This window comes from Anastrepha ludens, chromosome 6 (assembly GCF_028408465.1).
Source record: "Anastrepha ludens isolate Willacy chromosome 6, idAnaLude1.1, whole genome shotgun sequence".
In the NCBI taxonomy this organism is placed as follows: domain Eukaryota; kingdom Metazoa; phylum Arthropoda; class Insecta; order Diptera; family Tephritidae; genus Anastrepha; species Anastrepha ludens.
Window position 1 is genome coordinate 22,116,557 of NC_071502.1, and position 15,296 is coordinate 22,131,852.

A 15,296-nucleotide genomic window follows, 5' to 3' on the forward strand; every position below is an offset into this window, starting at 1 on the left:
AGGAATTTTTATTTTTTATTAATTATTAAAAAAAAATACATTGAAGATTTAGATGGCAACCCTGTTCGAAAATGTATTTAAGTTAAAATTGTAGAAAAAATACTTACTTAATGCAGATATTGCGGTATTTTTAAACACCCAAATAGTTCAAAATAAGTGGCACCCCTACCCGAATATCCTCAGTGATAGCCCATACCTAGATAAAACTTGATTAATACCTTTATTTTGTTACCAAATAGTATTTTGAATTTTTATTTTTTATTAATTATTAAAAAAAAAATTACATTGACAATTTATTTGGCAACCCTGTTCAAAAATATTTTTAGTTAAAGTTGCATAAAAGTTTCTCTCTTGATACCCACAAAAAGGTATTTTGTAATTTTTTAATATTTTTGAATTTAAAAATATACTTTCATCGTCTTCTTTCGTCGCATTTCTCTCGTCGCCTGCACTTTTTATGTGTGCCTATTTCTTATTTATCAGACTCAAAAACTTCTTTAATACTTAGGCATACCCTTTTTAAAAATATTTGCAAATTAAAGTTAGAAGAAAAAACATCTCATTTATAAGTAATACCCCTTTTGAAATTTTTTAAATAGTTTGAAAATAGTGGTAACCCTGCACAAATATTCTCAGTTATAGCTCCTATTTAGACAATTTTTTTTAATATTTTTTTATTACCCAAACAAGTAAAAGATATATATGAGAAAAAAATATAAAAGAATAATTTAAGAAAAAAATAGTAAAAAATAAAAGAAAAATATTGGAAAAAATAAAACTTTACAAAATTATATACGAAAAATATACGACAAAAATAAGAATAAAAATATATATATATGAGGACAAATATAAGAGAATATGTGTGAAAAAATAGTAAAGAATAAAAGAAAAATATAAGAAAAAATAAAAATACAGAAATAATCAAAAAAAGAATTCAAGAAAATGTAAGAAAAAATAGTGAAAAATAAATAAAAAATATCAGAAAAAATAAAAATTAACAAAATTGGAAAAAATAAAAATTTAAGAAAAAATAGTTAAAAAAAAATAAAAGAAAAAAAAAATTAAATAAAAAATTTGAAAAAAATGTAAAAGAAAATGTAAGAAAAAGAAATAGTAAAAACTAATATAAATGAAAAGCATAACAAAGAACATAAATTAAGAAAATTGTAAACGAAAAATATCAGAGAAAACAAAAATTAAAAAAAAAATAGTTAAAAAAAATGAGAAAAAAACCAAAATTAAATAAAAAATGTGAAAGAAAATGTAAGAAAAAGAAGAAGTAAAAACTAAAAAAAAATATAAGAAAAATCATAAATTAAGAAAATTGTTAACAAAAAATTTAAGAAAAAAATACAAATTGAAGAAAAAAATAGTTAAAAAAGTATAAGAAAAAAACAAAAATTAAAAAACAAAAATTATATTAAAAAAAATGTAAAAGAAAATGTAAGAAAAAACAAAAGTTTAAGAAAGTTATAAGCAAAAACTTTAAGAAAAAAAAAAATAAAAATCTAATCACAAATGAGAAAAAATAAAAAAGAAAAAGGTAAGAGAAAATTGTGAAAAACAAAAGAAAGATATCAGAAAAAATAAAAATTTAAGAAAAAATAAAAATTTAAGAAAAAAATATTAAAAAAAATATAGGGGGAAAAAACAAAATTAAATAAAAAATATGAAAAAAATGTAAAAGAAAATGTAAGAAAAAGAAATAGTAAAAGCTAAAAGTAAAATATAAGAGAAAACATAAATTAAGAAAGTTACAAACAATAAATATAAGAAAAAATAAAAATTTAAATAAAGATGAGAAAAAATATAAGAGAAAAAGGAGAGAAAAAATAGTAAAAAATAATTGGAAAATACAAGAAAAAATAAAAAATAAGAAAAGAATAAACGAAAAACAAAAGAAAGATATCAGAAAAAATAAAAATTTAAGAAAAAATAAAAATTTAAGAAAAAAATATTAAAAAAAATATAGGGGGAAAAAACAAAATTAAATAAAAAATATGAAAAAAATGTAAAAGAAAATGTAAGAAAAAGAAATAGTAAAAGCTAAAAGTAAAATATAAGAGAAAACATAAATTAAGAAAGTTACAAACAATAAATATAAGAAAAAATAAAAATTTAAATAAAGATGAGAAAAAATATAAGAGAAAAAGGAGAGAAAAAATAGTAAAAAATAATTGGAAAATACAAGAAAAAATAAAAAATAAGAAAAGAATAAACGAAAAACGTAAGCAGAAATTAACTTTATTATTTCTAACAATTTTATTTTCTTATTAACTAGAAACAAATGCATTGAAAAGTTAAGTGGCAATCTTATCCAAATATATTTCAGAATTAAAATTGCATGGACTGCGTTTCATTTAATACCCATTTTATGATATTTTTAAGATTTTAAATAATTAAAAAAGTGGTAACCCTATGTGAAAATCTCTGAATTAAATAAAACTCACTTTTACTTCGAAAGATAGACTAGAAACGTTTGCAAAAATACTTCTTAATTAAAGCTATCAAAAATATGATTGATAAATTATCAATATTTTTTAAATTTATTTTATTAATTTATATTTTATTAATTCTTATTAGTGTACATATTTTCAATTTTTTTTTAAATATTTTAATGAAGTTTTTGCGTGTTATACGAATAATCTCGGTGATAATTCTTATTAAAATAAAGCTTTTTTAAAATCTTTCATTTACTATCTACCTTTGGGCGTATTTTTCACTTCTTAAATAACATGTCTTGCATGGAAAATTAAGTGGCAACTCTATTACAAAATAATTCGGAATTAAAGCTGTTGAAAATACGTATTACTTAAAATTCTTTTTGGGATGTTTTAGTTAATTTTCCAAAAATTTCAAAAAAATTGGCAGTATTATAGGAATAATTTCAGGTAGAATAAAATTAGAAAGCAAAATATTAATTACATAAGCACAATATTTTAACCACATCGCCTGTCAATTATCGCACAAGTAAAATGCATCTAATTAGCTCCTAAATGTCTACTTCCGTACTAGTTCCGAACTAGCACTAACTGACACTACCTACCATCACCGCACTAGATTCACTAGAGAATGAATGCCAACTAGTCACTAGAAACACACCCCACCTCAGTACTGGTGCATTTTACTGCCGAGAAAGTGTTTAAATATGCAAATGTAAGCGATCGACTGTCATTTCATCCTATTAAAGACAACACTGCTGCCAATGTCTATAATGGGAAAATGACCAAAAGTGACGTATACGCATTGTAGTCCCAATGCAGCTGACTATCGTATGCAGCCGACTATTAATCCGTACAGCTCCACGCTGCTACTCACAGTTCTGTAGGAGGGTATTTGCATTTTTAATGCCAGCAAATCGACTTGCTACTACAAAGCTAATATACCATGCAAATATCAATTTCCGAATGGGCAAACACAATTCAGCAATGGTGTTGGAAAATGAGGGTAGATCCCCTGCTAGATATGTTTGTGTATAAAATTTGAGCGACGGAAAGAGGTCTCAGGCGCACTTGCAGGCCATTGGTTGCAGATAATAGCGATTTATAAAGATTGACTAATTTATTTTAAATGCAGTGCAATTTTACTATTATTTTGCAATATTTACGAATGCCCACCAATGAAGGGCACATAAAGGCGCAAGGCTCTCAGGGCGCTGATACCCGTTGATTGTCAATTATTTGAGACCTGTTGCGTAGAATTTAATGAAAATTAATTAAGAATTCATATGCATTCGTTCTATACTTAAAAGCTTCGTATGCAGCCAGATATGTAGATATGTAGGCTAAGACTTCCACGTGCACTGAAGTAAGAAAAGGCTGTATGTAGCTACTGTCAAATCTATACTACTCGTAAACAATATTAAGAAAATATTAAACAAAAATGTTATCGTAGAACCTAGTGTTTTATGAGTTATTCATACTCTTCTTGAAAACGGAGATATACCAAAACACCGAATGGGTGAGACGTGGAGAGATTTGTACTCATCGTATTGGCACTAAAGGTAACGAGTAAGAATAAATAAAAAAGAAAATAAATTAGAGGCGTTTGAGTTGTGATGCTATGGGCGGATGATGAAAATATCGTGGACAGGCAAACTTAGTAACAAAGAAGTTTCAACGAAACTTAGAAGGGATAGAGATAAAGCGCCGCAAAAGCCCATATTTTGGTCATGTTATGAGGGGTCCTAATTGTGAGTAGTTGCAACTGATTGTGAAAGGTAAAATCAAAGGCAAACGAGAAATTGGAAGGAAGCAAATGTCTTGGCCACGTAACATAAGAGAGAGGATAGTAATAAAGATTATTGGGCTGTTGGCTGAAGCCAGATTAAGCAGGCACAATTACACAATTAAATCTAATATTTTGTAGCAGTTTTGTAGTTTTTGTAGAAGAGAAGAAAGAATTGTTTTTCATATTTATTTGTATTAAAATTAATGAAAAATTTATTACTCTGATCGCTTATATTCTGTATTAAGAATTTTCAAATAAAGAAGAAGTAAATTTCTAATCGCCAGACTTTGGCAATGATATCTGCCTCCTCTCTCACGAACTCTCTGACATACCAGCGAAGGCGGACAGACTAGTCGCGTTGGCACGCACTATAGGACTGGAGGTCAACATCGCCAAGACCAAGGAAATGAGAGTTAATCACAATAGCACAAATCAGATACTGGTTGACGGATGTCCGGTAGAATTCATCGAAACCTCCGGTTCCCTCTTCTGCATCATCACGGCAGATGGTGGAGTAGATGGAGATGTCAGGATAAACAAAGCAAGGGGTTCACACAGAGGCTATAATCCTTCATCAACAAATGCCTCCGCATCATTTGCAGAATATTCTGGCCAAACACCATCAGTAACGACGCGCTGTAGAGATTAACGAATGAGGAAACCATCCCTAGGCAAATCAAATGCAGAATATGGCGATGGATAGGTCACACATTGAGAAAACCACCAGATAGCATCACGAGAATGGCACTGGACTGGAACCCGCAAGGGAGGACTGGTCGCGGTCAACCAAAAAACACTTGGAGAAGGTCGATGTTGCGCGAACTAGCAGATGCCAATAGGGACGGTGCAAAAACAACTGGACAATCGTGGACGATGGAAGAGACTTGTCGAGGCCCTATGCTCCTGAGAGGAGTGAATAAGAAAAAATATTTCTAATCGGGTCTTTTATGAGGGATTTCTAAGACCTGGCGTATTGTGAATATCTGAGTGATGGTCGATTTTTCAGGTCTAAATGCACACTGGTAAGGTCCAATCAGTTGGTTAAGCCCTTCCCACAAGGACTTTATGCGCGATTAGAAGGTTAATCCCGCGGTAATTGGCACAGATTGCAGTATCACCCCTCTTATGGATTGGGCAGAGCACACTTAAGTTCCAATCGACAGGCATGCTTTCATCCGCGACCATATTTTGAATAGGAGCTGATGTATGCAATTTACCAGCTTCCCGTCGCCATGTTTTAATAGCTCAGCTGGCAGTCCGTCGGCGCCCGCAGCTTTGTTGTTCTTTAGTCGCCTTATCGCTATTCTCACCTCGTCGCGGTCGGGTACCAGATCGACAGTCCCCTCGTCAATGATTGGGGTATTGGGATCTTCACATTCTCTGTGACATGCGCAGCTATCACTATTTCACAGGTTCGAGAAGTGTTCCTTCTATAATTTAAGTACGTTCTGGATGCCAGTCATCAGATCGCCGTCTTTGTTCTTACAGGAAAACGCCCCGGTCTTAAAACCTTCTCTAAGCCGCCGAACTTTCTGGAAGAATTTTCGGGCGTTGTTTCTATTAGCCAGCATCTCAAGTTCCTCGCATTTACGTATTTCGGCCTCTCGTTTTTTCATTCTGATGGTACGTCTCTCCTCCTTTTTGAGCTCCCGGTAGCGATCCCACATAGCTCCCATTGTACCTGATTACAGTTTGGCTCTATAAGCAGCATCCTTTCTTTACGCGGCAGCATGAAACTCCTCGTCATACCAATTGTTTTTTCGGTCTCGCCGGAATCCGAGTTCTTCTTCGGTAGCGGTACGTAGCGGCTCCATTGCTCGTGTATGCCGGATTGTTGGGCAGTACTCTCTGAGAGCAGGAGTGAGAGTCGAGTGGCGAATCTTTTGGCTGTCTGTTGTGCTTACAGCTTTCCGATGCCGAGCATTCTTTGCGTATTTAGACGTACGTTTTTTGCTGCACAGAGGCATGTGGTTGTTTGGCTGCAACGAGGTTATGATCTGAGTCCATGTTGGGCCTTCGCTTTGTACGTACATCTAAAACACTAGAAATGTGTCTTCCATCTATCGCAACATTAACGACCTGGTTTCACGTTTTTTCGTTCGGGAGACAGCCACGTAGCTTGGTGTATCTTCTTATGCTAGAATCTGGTGCTGCAGACTACCACGTTTCGGCCCCGGCGAAGTCAATTAGCCTGTACCCGATACAAGATGTTTCGTTGTGGAGGCTGAATTTTCCAACTATGGGACCAAAAATTCTCTCCTTGCCCACCCTGGTGTTGAAGTCGCCAAGCACGATTTTTATGTTGCGGCGGCGGCAGTGCTTATAGGAACGTTCCAGGCGCTCATAGAAAAATCTTTGGTAGCATCGTTCTTCTCTTCCATCGGGGCGTGGGCGTAAATGAGCGAGATGTTAAAGAATCGCGCTTTGATGCAGATTATTGCGAGATGCTCGTCCTCCGCAGTGAACGACAGAACTTCCCCTCCCACTATAAATCCAACACCGAATTTGCGCTCCTTTACATGGCAGCTGTAGTAGACGTCGCCATATGTAGTAGAATCGTCATGGCCACTCCCAAGTGAATGCCAATCAGTAACTTTCCCCACTTGCGTGGACTTATACATATGGAAAGGGATCACTTGACATGGAATCGCTCAAATATGAGGCTCACATGGAATTTGGCACATAAATTACGAAATTTGCCAGTGACTTCGATGACGACGCAATCCGCGTTCACGCGATAATCAATTCTACGTTAGGGGACCGACTCAGGATTCCTGCTTTGTACTTTGCATTTAACAACATTCTTCAAATTTTTATGGAGAGTACTTATTCCTCTACAACATTAACAACAAAGGTACTACCAACTTACACAAATATATTTGTACGAATCGATAAATCAGCAAGTTTATATCGAAAATCTAGCCTTCAAATTTGATGACATTCGTATTTACATGCATAAATGTAATATATTAACACAAATGTAAGTGATTACCACTTATGCAGAGTCTCACTCACAGACATAAGTTTCCTGAGGCAAACAATGACATGAACTTAGTTACTATTACCTGCACATTTTCTCCTGCTTTGCTGAACAGTTTATTTCTGTCAATTACTTTAACTATGCCGATTATTATTAGAATTACCAAAAGTGATATATTGTAGACAAGGACGAAGGCAATAACAATACCCATTAATCAAAATTACTATTTTCGAAGAGTAAGTTTGGGCAAGAAATTATGGAGGGAAATGAGAATGACTGAACCATAAAACAATCATAAAATATTCAAATGTTTTTCTAGTACAAATGTGTGTGCATATGTGCAAGTTAATGTGTTTGTACTAATAACAGCAAAGAGCATAATTCATACAGGAAATGCCTGGTTTTAGACAGAACTACTTGCTCTAATTGATGATGCATGTTGTTGATTGTTCCTACGTCGAATTGCTTAGATCCAAAACAAACTTTATTTGCTGGCGGTACATCATATAAACAGACACGAGAAACTGAAATAAAAATTAACACAAATAGGTATTAATGGAAAAGTACAAACAGTAATAAGGCGGCCGCCGTAGCCGAATGGGTAGGTGCATAACTACCATTCGGAAGAGCTAAGTTTCGACTCTACGGGCGCGAAACATCAAATAAGGAAAATAAGTTTTCTAATAGCGGCCGACACTCGGCAGGTGATGGCAAACCTTCGAGTGTATTTCTGCCATGGAAAAGCACCTCACAAAAAACCAACTACCGTTCGAAGTCGGCTTAAAACTGTAGGTCCCTCCGTTGGCGGAAAAACATCAAAAAGCACAATATACATAGGAGGAGGAGCTCGATACACCCGATATGGGATGTAAGCGCCAATTATATTTATATATAGACATAATAAGGAATGGTAAAGTGCTTAATATTGCTGTATTAATGGGAAAAGTAGTAATAAGAATTGCGAAGGTTGTTAGTCGAGTAAACACTGATACTTATTATGTTTGTAACTGTACAGGCGAATAAGTGATATATTACATATACATATGTATGTTTGTGTGTAGTAGGAAAGTCAAGAGAGTTATTCTTTTCAGAATTTATGGTTACAAATGTTTGGATTTGTTAGGCGACTAATAGTGTAAATGAGCAAGAAAGAAGGCTGAGTGAAGTTCAGAGAAAAGTCGCACAACGAAAATTCGATTGTAATGCTTTTTTAAATTATGTAAAAGAAAAATTGAGCTAAATAGGTTTGATAATAAAGAAAATTCATTTTTTTTTTTGGAAAACGGAAGTGTTTTTTTTTTCTCTAAAATTTCTTAAAATAAGTATTTATAAACACGCATTTCTTTTAAATTAATGCTATTGAAATCAAAAGACAAAATAAATAAAACCTTGGAAAAGGCCGTAGTTTTGGTTTTGGAGTTTGGTTTCGTGTGTAGAAGTCCACGCAAGTGCAGAAATTCCCAAATGCCATTCACTTGGGAGTAGCCAGGACGATTCTTCTACTTATGGTCCAAGCAGCTCACAACTTCCGGGCTTAGCCCAAGTATCCTCTGGGTGGCTTCAGACCATTCGTTCGAGAGCGAGCTAATGTGAGAAGGCGAAGCATTGCAGGATTGCTGATTGTGCACTGGTTTTGGGACCCGACTTGAAAAAACATTCACCAATGAAAACACGAACAAATCCTCGGATGAGAACTTCCTATACTGATGATGACCCCTGCAAACGAACTGTTCGGCCCCTCAATGGGAGCTTTTGCCCGGCTGGTTGCTGTCCGCTTGTTAACAATGACTATCATCACTGCCATTCAAGAGATGCGATAGACGCGGCAAGGCAAGGAGAGCATTGCACCTTGCGACGTCTACTACAGCTACCATGTAAAGGAGCGCAAATTCGGTGTTGGGTTTACAGTGGGAGAGAGAAACTTCGTCGCCAAATACTGTAGTTCACTCCGGTGGGTGAACGTCTCACAATAATCCGCATTAAAGCGCGATTTTGTAACATCTGCACCGACGCTTCGATGAAAGAAAAGGACGATGCGACCTAAGATTCCTACTATGAGCGCCGCCTGGAACGTTCCTATAAGCGCTGCCTCGGCCACGACATAAAAAATCGTGCTTGGCAAATTCATTACCAGTCCCACAGTTGGAAAATTCAGGCTCCACAACGAAATATCTGGCAATGGATAGAGGCTAATTTACTTCTACTAGTCTGCCGCACCAGATTCCAGCATAAGAAGATACACCAAGCTACGTGGCTGCCTCCTGATCGAAAAACGCGAAACCAGGTCGTTAATGTTGCGATAGATGGAAGACATGCTTCTAGTGCTTTAGATGTACGTACAATCCAAGTACCCAACATCGACTCGGATCATTATCTTGTAGCAGCCAAACTGCGCACTCGCCACTTTGGAGCAAAAAACGTACGTCTAAATACGCAAAGAATGTTCGACATGGGAAAGCTGCAATCACAACAGACAGCCAGAAGATTCGCCATGCGACTCTCATTCTTGCTCTCAGAGAGTATTATCCAATAATCCGGCATGCACGAGCAATGGAACATCAGTTCTCGCTCTCTACGTACCGCCGTCGAAGAAGAAATCGGATTTGGATGAGCTCGAAAAAACAATTGGTACGACGAGGAATTTCATGCTACCGCAGAAAGAAAAGATGCCGCCTATAGAGCCACGCTGCGATCGGGTGCAACGCGAACCATGTGGGATCGCTACCGGGAGCTAAAAAAGGAAGAGAGATGTATTATCAGAATGAAAAAACGAGAGGTCGAAATACATAAGTGCGAGCAGCTTACGATGCTACCCAACAGCAAAAGCCCCCAAGAATTCTACCATGAAGTTCGGTGGCTAACAGAAGATTTCAAGACCAGGACAATTTTCTGTAAGAACAAAGACGGCGATCTGGTATCTGACATCCGGAGTGTGCATGAATTATGGAGGGAACACATCTCGAATCTGTTAAATAAGTAATAATTAAATAAGTACAAGTACTGAGTACGCAATAAAAAAAAAAAATGTGTCCCGTTTCTCGTGTATGTACAATTCGTTTTAAGTTTGAGTAGGGCTGATTTAGTTTTATGCTAAAATACCTATCAGCGATATTTGATTCGAGCAACTCGGTGAATTGGTCTGGCAGCATCGTTTTTAGTTTGCAGATTAGGCTTTTATGCCCCCCTTTATCGAATGCCAACATCAAGAAATATTTTTGAACAAACTTGGTTGTTTCCTGGAGCTTTTTCAATGGAGTATTTTTTTTTTTTTTTTTTTTTTTTGTCGGGACAACTAGCAAGTGCAGTACTCAGACATTAATTGAGTCCATTGTACTACACTTGGATTCCCTTTTAATTTTCTTTAAATCTACCCGATCTCCGAAGAAATCTGAGTAGATCTTGTGGTGCCAAGGAGCCAAGATGGTCGCTTCTTAACACATCAGTGCCAAAGACCTCAAACCTGATTCGAGCGAAGGCGGGGCAGACACACAGGAAGTGGTCCGCCGTCTCATCCTCCTCTTCACAAGCTGGGCAGAGTACACTGTCTGAGATGCCCAACCTTTCCATGTGCTATGCCCACAGAAAGTGGCCCGTCATCAGTCCTACCAGCCGTCTGCACTCCCCTCTGCTTAATGACAGAAGGGTTTGCGACATACACCTCCGCTTGAAACACAGATGTATGCATTCCAAGAGCAAAGAGCAGTTCTGTCCCGCTGGATTCCACGTAGACCCCAGAGCCGGAGCCATGCTCGGTCCTGGAGCCATCCGTAAAAATGCGAAAACAGTGTTTGCCGGGCTCATTTTCTGAGTCTCCCCACAACTGAGCCTCTGGTAGCACTACACTGTATCTCTTTTCAAGTACGACCCTTGATGGCATGGAGTCAAGGGGCATGGAGAGAATCGTTGGATCGATGTCCATGCCTTCTCTGTGTTCCAATGCCGGACAAGGGCCGTACCAGTTCCCACTGTGTTTCAGTCTGCAGATGGCCTTCAAGGCCTCTCCTCGGATGAAAGCATCAAGTGGTGGTAAACCAATCAGAGCATCTAGAGCCGGGCCTGAAGTAGTCGGAAAAGCTCCGGTGCAACAGATGGCCACAGTGCGTTGTAGTCTCGATAAGGTCCTCCTGACTCCCACTAGGGAGAGTCTGCTCATCCAGACCACTGATGCATAGGTGATAATGGAGTATACGAAACTATATATTTGATCGACTGTGAAAAGTTTTTATTGAAAACTATTGTAAATTGGTTAGAAGGTATTAGTCGTTTGTATTCTGTTCTTTGCTTTAGGCGTTTGGAAAATAAGTTTTTCCATTACTGAAAGTAATGCTTTTGGGCGGCAGGATGAGACCTCATGGAATATTTTGCCGGTTTTGGAATCATTTTAAGTTCAGCAATCATCCAGTGCATTGGTATACATTTGAATTTAAAACATGCATTCAGTATAGAAGTGAGTTTTATTAATGCTTTAGGTGATCTATTTTTAGCAGATCGGCTGTGATTAATTCAGAGCCCTAACTGTTCTTAAATTTTAAGCTTGAAATTTTCTTGGCGACATCACCAATGTTAAGATTTTCAATTTCAAGATATTCTTGGACAGTGAGAGGTCTCAAGAAACTGCTTTCCTTTTCATGTGTTTCAAAAATGCTTGAAGGTGTTGTGCGAATAACTCGGCCTTATCCAGATCACTTTTTGCCCATACTTGGTTATCATTAAGATTTTTGTTTGGGGGATTGTGCCAGGGACCAGTATGGTCGTTTCATGCAAGCCCTAGTTTTTCAGTGTGACTAGTCCTTAGCTTTCTGCACCGAGAAGTTTTGCAACTTTAAAATTAAAGTTTATTTTGGTGCTTTTGTGTCTTCCCTTTTACCACATTGGTCAACCTGTTTAATTGAGTTTCAGGAGATGGAGACCGGATTGTATGAATTTGAGTTTTCTGAGTTGTTTTCTTTTATTAGTTCAACAACATTTAATGGATATTTTTGTCGATCAATTTTTCGCTCAGTTAATTAAGGGCACAGATACCTGTAAAATTTCGAAAAAAAAAATTTGTTTTCAAGAAATGTTAATATAATCCTTTAAGAATATGCCAAATAAATTTTAGAACGTAAATTTAAGTATTTCTTATATTATAGATAGTCAACCGTGATGACTATATTCTTTGCGTTCGAGCGCTGGGTATATACTTATGAAATGAGACTCTCAGCTATTAGTCCATAGTTGTCGCTAGGATTATTTTTAAACCTTCCCAAATGTCTTGTTTTTTTTCATCTGGCATCTGTCAACAATATTCAGTTCATTGTTTGTTACGTTTCATACAACAATCCATTTTTGTCGCTCTTAAAAATGTCGAATTTCGTGCCTTCAAACTACAATTTGCGGACATCGTTGATTTTCTGTTATCAATTGAAGAAAAACGCTTCTCAAGCTCATCAAATGACGTACGATTGGGAGCCGCTGTTGCATGCGGCTTACTCACCAGACTTGGCGCCTTCCGATTATCATTTGTTTGCATCGATGGGCCACGCACTTTCCGAGCAGCGCTTCAATTCTCACGAAGAAGCCAAAAAAGGGCTCGATGATTGGCTTGCGGCCAAAGACGGCCAGTTGTTTTGGCGCGGCATCCAAAAATTTGTTGACATTTTTTGTTAATAAACGTTTGAAATTGAAAAAAGTCTTATTTCATAGATATGCCCCAGTTACGTTGTATTCAAACTTTAGACGCGTTTTTCTCAAAACTATATTTTTCGAATTGGCGTACACGATAACTCGAAAAGTTATTGACCGATCTCCCTGAAATTTTGCACACATCTTTTTTATGACATTACTTTCTATGTGTTTCAAGTTTTCGAAAATGTTTCGAAGCAAAAATAGTAGGGAAATTCGCCCCAAAATGCATTCTGTTTTTAAGCACTTTATTCCGCGAATTTTTTTTCATTTGATTTTAAGGGGGTGGTAGGGTTTAGCGCTAAAAAAACACTTTTTTTTTTAATTTTTTACAGAAATATGGCTTAAGATACTTTAATAAAATCAGTTGCATGTTGTTGTACATCTTTTCAATAAGTTCTTAAAAAATATTAATAGTAAAATATTGACAAATAAGCCCATGACAGAGTTTTTTTGGAGATATGTTTTTCGAGAGGTGCTCTGCGGTGCCAATCGGCATTCGTCGTAGAATCATCTGAAACTAAAAAAGTCGATTTTTTTCAGTTAAAATATGACGTAATGCTCCCCCCCATTAATAAATTTTTGTTTTTTTCATTTTTGTAGTTTTGGTGGCAAAAAAACGTAAAACGAGCATTTTTGGCGAAAAATTTCGCCATATTTGTAAGTGAAAAACAACCTTAAAAAAAAAAAATAAAAAAAAACAGTGGGGGGGGGGGGAGGTATTTTTGATTTAGAAAACGTGTGCCAAATTTGAAAAGAATCGGTTGAATAGTTTCGGAGTTGTGATTGGCACCGATTTTTAAGAAGTCGTTTCGGGAAAAACGCGTTTGAAAAAATGACGCCGACAGCCGAGCCCTTGGGAGTTGCCAAGCATCTATCGATGCTCCGCATTCGAGGTAGAGTGCCTACAAAGGCTATAACTTTGAGAGTTCTGCTCCGATCCACTTAAAATTTTGATACAACATTCTTGAAATAAGATGAGTGAAGAAAAAAAATTTCGATTTTGTGACCCTACCCCCCCCTTAATTCGTATAGAAGTTATGACATTAGTAAACAGAAAAAATTTTGGTTTTTTGTATTCAGGTCACTGACGCCGATGCTCAATGCCAGCCAATTGAGAGGCCACGCTGCGACCTTCCTGGAAGAATTGAGTGTTCATCCGCCATTTTAAATGATTAAAATAACAAAAAAAAATATAATATTCTAATGTATAAATAAACTGTATGCCAATTTTGAAAAAAATATATTGACTTCTTAATTTGAAATAATCTTAATGAAAATCAGGTACTCAATTGTTTGAGAGATACGAATGGTTTTCCGGTGTTCTTGTTTCACCATTATCAAGTGTCATGAATACTGGCGAGTAGTCGGAGTTAAAATCTAAGCCGTTTTATAGAATTTTTATGTAGCGTGAAATTTGCTTTACTATCAAGAAATCAGTCAGTCTGGAGTCTTTCTATGGTCTGATGATCAGTCAGTAGGATTGCCTGTTGAAAATAACTGATGAAAAATATTGTTCTAGCGAAATGCTGTAAGACGCTAGAAAAGTCCATTTCACGGATTCACTAAATCGTTGTGCATATTTGAATTTAACTACCATAACTATTCATGATAAAAACATAAGTTTTTTCTCATTTAATTATTAAATTATAATTATTTTAAAAGTGTATTTTATTCAATTTTTTGTTTTTATAAAAACATTTAAGGGGTTATGTGAGCCTTGTGAGCCCGAATAAATGGACGATTGGCATAATTTTTTTAAATATGTTTTAGAACTTTTATTCAAATGAGGCATATGTCATACTGAAGGGTATCTCTCGAAGAATACATTTCGATGTTTTTATTTAAAAAAAGTTATTATTTATTGTTCATATCGCCCCTCCTCCGAAACGCCGTTTTTTAGAAGAGGTTTGCTCATGAGCAACTCAACTGAAATCAAAAAAATTAAATGATTATTGTAGAAAAATGTTTTTTAGTGAATCTGAACGATTTATTTACCCAAAAAAAATTTTTTCTCGATATGAAAACCGCTTTGCACTAAAAAAACGATTTTTGAGGGGTTGAAAAATTAAAAAAAAAATTTATTTCAGCGAACTATGCAAATATTTGTAGAAAGTGAACCCTTCAGATTTACGAGGTTGTATCTTCGAATAATTAAAAAAAAAGTTTATGCAAATCGGTCAAAGAGCTTTTGATAAATAATGATCACCGCGACGGTAATGTTCAAAAAACACGACTTCGAGATAATCGCGTCTAAAGTTTTGCGTGCACTTCTCGCTCCAAGAAAGGTCGCGCGCTTCCACGGTCTGTAACTTTCGTTCTAGTACTCTGATCTTTATAATTTTTTGAATTTATATTTTTAAGATGATGTACTTTTAGAATATGCCATAAAAAAATTTTCGAGTTTTTAGTCCAACACAAG